Below are 6,000 nucleotides of genomic sequence, written 5' to 3'. Positions count from 1 at the left end.
CATTCAGATTTGGTTCCATCTTGGTTTCTGGTTTTGTTTGCTTGTTTTCTTTTTGGAGCTGTATAGTGTTGAAGAGGAAATTAAATGTAAATGTCTGGTTTTCATAGAACGTTGAATAAACAACAAAACCCGTGGAGCAGGAGGCCCGAGCTTGTCCCGAGCCTGCTTCCTTGTAAATTGCTTCTGTTGTGTTTCTATAAGTGAGTTGTGTGCATGACAAGTGTCTAGCGGTCATTACCGTGTCTGTTTGTGAAGTTTTTATGGCAAGGGAGAGTCCGTAGATGCACTTCCTGAATACGGATCTGTCGTAGGGTCTAAGTGGAGACCCGGAGTCCTGAGCTGCCCCTCCCCTTACCAGTGAGGGAGCAGCGCCTAACGATACGGAAATCACGGTGAGAGATTAGAGAGACAAGAAGACAGGACGTGTAGAAAATTAATCAGAAGAGCAATTTTGCAAATTTCATTTTGATGCTTGTGATCAAGACAAATGTACTTGTGTAGAGAAATTTCTTCCAGATAAAGCCTAGGAGGTGCTGATTTTGAGGTAATATTGTAGAATAGGACCGTACACCAAATGTAATCTTTCTGATGTTACAATGAATTTATACATGAAATTGATATGCAATAAATCTGTGTGCTTTTCTAAGCTGCTGTGCCCGCAAGCTTCGTTGGGGGAAGGGTGGCAGGGAGGGCTAGGGGAGGGGGCTTGACCAAGGTCAAGGTCACAAGCCTCCACAGAGGAGCCCAAGTGCCAGGCTTGCATGCACAAAACCCCAGCCCCAGCCCCTGTATCTCCATGGGGAGGGCACCTGGCTGTTCCATTTTCTTACCTTTTATTTTTTCAATCTTGAACCCAGGACCTGGACCAGCCAGCCCGAGCTCTTTTGCTCAAGGCTAGCACTCTACCACTTTGAGCCACAGCTCTACTTCTGGTTCTCTGGTGGTTAATTAGAGATAAAAATCTCACAAAGTTTCCTGACTGGGCTGGCTTTGAACTGCTGGCCTCACGTCTCAGCCTCCTAAATAGCTAGGACGACAGGTGTGAGCCACCAGCGCCCGGCAACCGTTCCATTTCCTAGAAAAGAAGCAGCTCGGACCAGGAGTTTGGCCTGGTGGTAGAGTGCTTGCCTAGCATGCGCAAAAAGCTGGGTTTGATTACTTAGTACCATATATAGAGAAAAAGAAAGCCGGAAGTGGTGCTGTGGCTCAAGTAGTAGAGCTCTAGTCTTGAGAAATCCCAAGGACAGTGCTCAGGCCCTGAGTTCAAGGCTCAGGACTGGGGGAAAAAAAGAAGAAGAAGAAGAAGAAGCTCAAACAGGCCACCACCCGCCCTGAGCCACTCCACAGGGGCTCAACAGGCAGGGGAGTATGCACTCCCACCAGACGCTGTGTTCCAGCCTCCGGGAGTGCTGGCCCCAAGAGCCACCGTGAGCCCCAGTCCAAGGTCTCCTCACGCACAGCATTCCCAGGGCTGTCCTAGAGGAGTGGGCCTCTGTCAGCCTCCCAACAGAAGCAGCACTTCCTGCACCGGGCACTCTCCTAGCTGGACAGGTGGGCCAAGGATGAGCAAAGGCCCCAGGGGCCCCAGGAGAGCAGGCAGAGCTTCCCTGGGGACCTGTCTCCCATGGAGGACCTGGGGAGGAGTCCTTCCTGGGGTTTATTGCCTCCAGGGCCTATTGCCCACACTCACTGCCTGAGAGTTCTGGTGAGCAAGCCTCAGGAAGCAAGTGCCAGCCTAGCTAGCCTGAAGTGGGCCTCCTGTGGGCACCCACAGAGAGGTCCCCACATCCCTAAAGGCTCCTCAGCTCCACCTCCTCCTGGAAGACCTCCAGGTTCCCGTCCTGAGCTCGGGGTGGGGGGGGGGGTTCAAGGTGAAGGAATGTACTGCAGAGTTAAGGCTGTACCCTGGCTTCCAGAGTCTCCAAGCACTGACCCTCCGTCTGAGTGCTGGGAACCACAGCCTCGGTAGTCAGATGTGTAACAGAAGGCATAGGCGACAACACTGATGGACGCCCGTGCTCACCCAAGATCCAGCAACCTACGGTGTCCAGCCCTTCCCAGAGTTTGCCACTCAGGGGCTTCCTCGAGGCAAAATTGTCCCTATTTCCTTCAGCCTGGCAGCCTGGCTGCGCATGAGCTCCGGAGGGAGAGGAGAAGTCTGTGGGCCAACAGAGTACCCAATAATGGGTCTGTTGTTGGGGGGTCTCTGGAAGAAAGGCCAGTAGCGGCTGGCAGAACAGGACTGACAAGTGGACTTTGTCTTTCTGCAGTTATGGCCCCACATAAAAGATGGAGGAGAAAGGCCCATTTGGGATACAGGGCGGAAAAAAATAATCAGCAGAAGGCGGGGGGGAAATGAGTCAAAGAAGAATCTGTTTTCTGAGGAAAGACGAAGTCTTCCTTTCCCTTCAGCTTTGCTCTGGGCCAAGCGGGAGTTAGTGGTTCTTTTCTTGTAGTGTTTGGATCTATTCAGAGACCATTCAAGCTTATTTCTCACAGCAGCAAGTTTTCTGAAAATCAAGATGGGTCCTAATTTGGCATGGCAGGACCCAGAGTGGAGTGATTTGTTATGAAGATTATTCACGGGGCTCCCAGCCCCCAATCCCAGGCACCAGCCTGGCCTGGAGAAAGGCCGAGAGCACCCTTCTACTGCTTCAACTAATGCAGGCGCTGAAGTGGGGCTGAGCTCCACCCTGCAGTCCAGGGCTTCCAAGAATGGGATTCTGTGGTTACAAGATGGAACCAGCGGAGAGGGTCTGGGACCCAACCAAGACCCCAGAGAAGGAATTGGCCTCTACCCTGGGTAGAATTCTTGGCCAACCAGGATCAGGAGGCTCTTGGAAGCCAGAAAGGCAGGGCAGAGCGCCCATGGCTCACACTGGTAATCCTAGCTACTCAGGAGACTGAGATTTGAGGATTGTGGTTTGAATCCAGCCTGGGGAACAAAAGTCCATGAAACTCTTTCTTAGCTGCAGTTAACTACCAAAAGGCCAGAAGTGGATTTGTGGTTTAAGCTTAAGGGATAATATGCGGGCCCTAAAGTTCAAGCCTTAACACCAATATAAACACCACACACACACACACACACACACACACATTCAGTGACCACCTCAATACACAAAAAATCATGGCAAACTGCAAGGTGGATGCATTGATTTGTATGTGGCTAAGTCACCGCGGCCCCAGACTGGTGAGAACGTGAATGACCAGCCACAGCTCGAAGTACACAGTGTGGGAGTGAACCCACAGAGGTGTGCCCCCAGAGACTCAGCAGTGCTGCCGAGGTGAGGAGGGGCAGCTGTGGGAGCTGCGGGAGAAAGATGACTGTCTTTTGGGGCCACTGGGCCCAGCTAGCAGGAGGCCAGCCTGGAAAGGTGGGCACCCTTGGAACGGATTGTATATCTGGCTTGACTATGAGCAGGGACAGAAATCAGGAAGCTCTGATGAGTCCGGTTCTGGGCATTTGAGATCCCTGTTTGGGCTGTGGGGACTCTTGTTCAGGTTGCAGGTGCTTGAAAGTTTTTACTCCTGATTTTCTAGAGCCAATTTAAGCTCCTAGGAAAATTGTTCATGTTACAGGGCTCTGCCACATGCCTACCATGTTCTACTGCTGGTAATGTTTTTGTTAGAGCTGAAGTGACGATGACATGTCATGTCATGGTCGACACCAGCTCTGCTCCCACGTACAGGCTGTGACTTCTAACACGTGTAAGACGTGTACACACAGCCAAGTGTCTTCAGACTGGTCTCCCTGCCCTGTGAATCCTCAGTGAGCTGCCTGTCCCTCCCTCCCTCCATCCTTCCCTCCCTCCCAGTCCACAGCCTTGGGCCAGTCTCTGGCCTTTTCGCCATTCCTGCCATTTTGACTTTTCCAAACATTCACAGCTAGAACCGCATAGCACACAGTCGTCTTTAGCTTGACTTCTCGCTCTTAGTGCAAGAATCCTGCCTTGTCACAGTGTGGTTTCTCTGTCTTCCTATGGCTTGGTAGACCGTTGCTTTCAAGTACCGGGTAGCATTCCAGTCCTGAGACAGACAGCAGCACACTCCCTCACTCACCTGCCACAGGGCATCTCCATTGCTTCTAAGTTGTTTGTTTTTTATTTTTGTGCCCGTCCTGGGGCTTGAACTTGGGACCTCTCGCTGTCCCTTGGCTTTTTCTCTCAAGGCTGGTATTCTACCACTTGAGCCACAACTCCACTTCTGGCATTTTGCTGGTTCCTTGGCCATCAGTGTCTCACCTCATGGACTTGACTGCCCAGGCTGGCTTCAAACCATGATCCTGAGATCTCCACCACACAGCCTCTTTAGTAGCTTCTAAGTTTTGGCGATTATAAACAAAGCTTCTTGAACGCCTGTGTGCAGACTTCTGTGTGGACAACTCCTGTGGACAAATGCCAGAGCACTGGAATCACTGGATCCCATGAGAGGATATTTAGCTTCATGAAAGCAAAACAAAACCACCAGACTGCCTTCCCAACTAGCTGCACCATTCTGCACTCTGGTCAGTGAGGAAAGCACCCCCGTTTCCCATCCTTGCCAACACTTGCTGCTGTCAGCACTCCGGGTTCAGCTCCCAGGCGGGTGCAGAAGCTTCTCTCGCTGGTACTTCCATGTATAATTTCCTGGGAACTCAAAAAAAATCTGAGCACATCTGTAAGTGTTGTTTTAGAAGGCTAGGCACTGTGGCTCACGCTTGTAATCCTAGCTAGGATGACAGAAAGCTGAGACTTGGGGGGGGTCACAGTTCAAAGCCAGCCCAGGCAGAAAAGTCTGTGAGGCTTTTCTCTCCAATTAATCACTAGAAAGCCAGAAATGGAGATGTGGCTCAAGTGATAGAGCGCTAGCCTTTAGTGAAAACGCGAAGAGACAGTGCCTAGTCCCTCAGTTCAAGTACCAGTATCAGCACCAAATTAAGTAAAGAAATAAATATAAATAAGCAAAATTAATTAATTAAAATTTTAAAAAGGAATCAGATAGGGGGCTGGGAGTATGGCCTAGTGGTAGAGTGCTTGTCTAGCATGCATGAAGCTCTGGGTTTGATTCCTCAGTACCACACACACAGAAGAAGCCAGCAGTGGTGCTGTGGGTTAAGTGGTAGAGCGCTAGTCTTGAGAAAGCTCAAGGACAGGCTCAGGTCCTGAGTTCAAGCCCGGGATCATCAACAACAACAAAAATCAGATGATACACATAAAGCTCCTACTGCAATGCCTGGCACTAGTAGGCATTTAAGAGGAAGAAATGACCATTTGTTTTTCATTTTGCTTCCTATTTGTTTTTATAGTGCAAGAAGGAGGGACCCTTGCTCTCTGAGGCCCAGCAGGGTCGCTGAGGTGGGCCACAGCAGCCTAGTTCCACACACACACACACACACACACACACACACACACACACACCCGCCCGGTCCTGCACCTCCACTTAGTAACACAGAGCAGCTAGTATGCAGGCCTGCCCCAGCCATGGAGTCACCCCAGGCCAGCAGCTGCCCTCGGTGGGGCCCTGCAGCCAATGAGATGGCCCAAAGCTGCGGCCCTGACAGGGAACGTCAGCTGTGCCCTTCCCTCTGGCCACATGTCCTGTAGCACCAGCGGCAGAGGTAGGGTGGCAGGCAGGGCCCCTCTGTTGGTGGCTGTGGTCCTCAGCTCTTGGCCCAGGTCACTGGACCCTCTGCACCAAGGCTCCAGAGCCCCAGAAGAATCAGGAAAGATGCCAAGCAAGCTCCGTGGGTATATAGAGCTCAGGTGCCAGACAGGGGCAGCTGCTGCCCCTCCGCTCCCAGACCAGAGGACTCTTGGAGAAAGTTCCCCAGTGCAGACCACAGGCACCTTAGCTTCAGAAGGTAACAGTGACCCATGGGCTCTGGCCCAGTGGCTAGCACCAGTGTAAGAGCAGCCCAAAGCCGCCATGTGTGGACTTCTGAAACAGGTCTCCAAGTGTGCAGTGTGCAAGCAGAGCAGTACCCACAGGCCTGTGAGGCCACGTCGCATTTAAAAGGAGGGC

Source organism: Megascapheus bottae, chromosome 6, assembly GCF_031878675.1.
Source record: "Megascapheus bottae isolate mThoBot1 chromosome 6, mThoBot2.hap1, whole genome shotgun sequence".
NCBI lineage: Eukaryota > Metazoa > Chordata > Mammalia > Rodentia > Geomyidae > Megascapheus > Megascapheus bottae.
The sequence above is the reverse complement of the archived record's forward strand: the minus strand, read 5'-3'. Positions refer to the sequence as shown.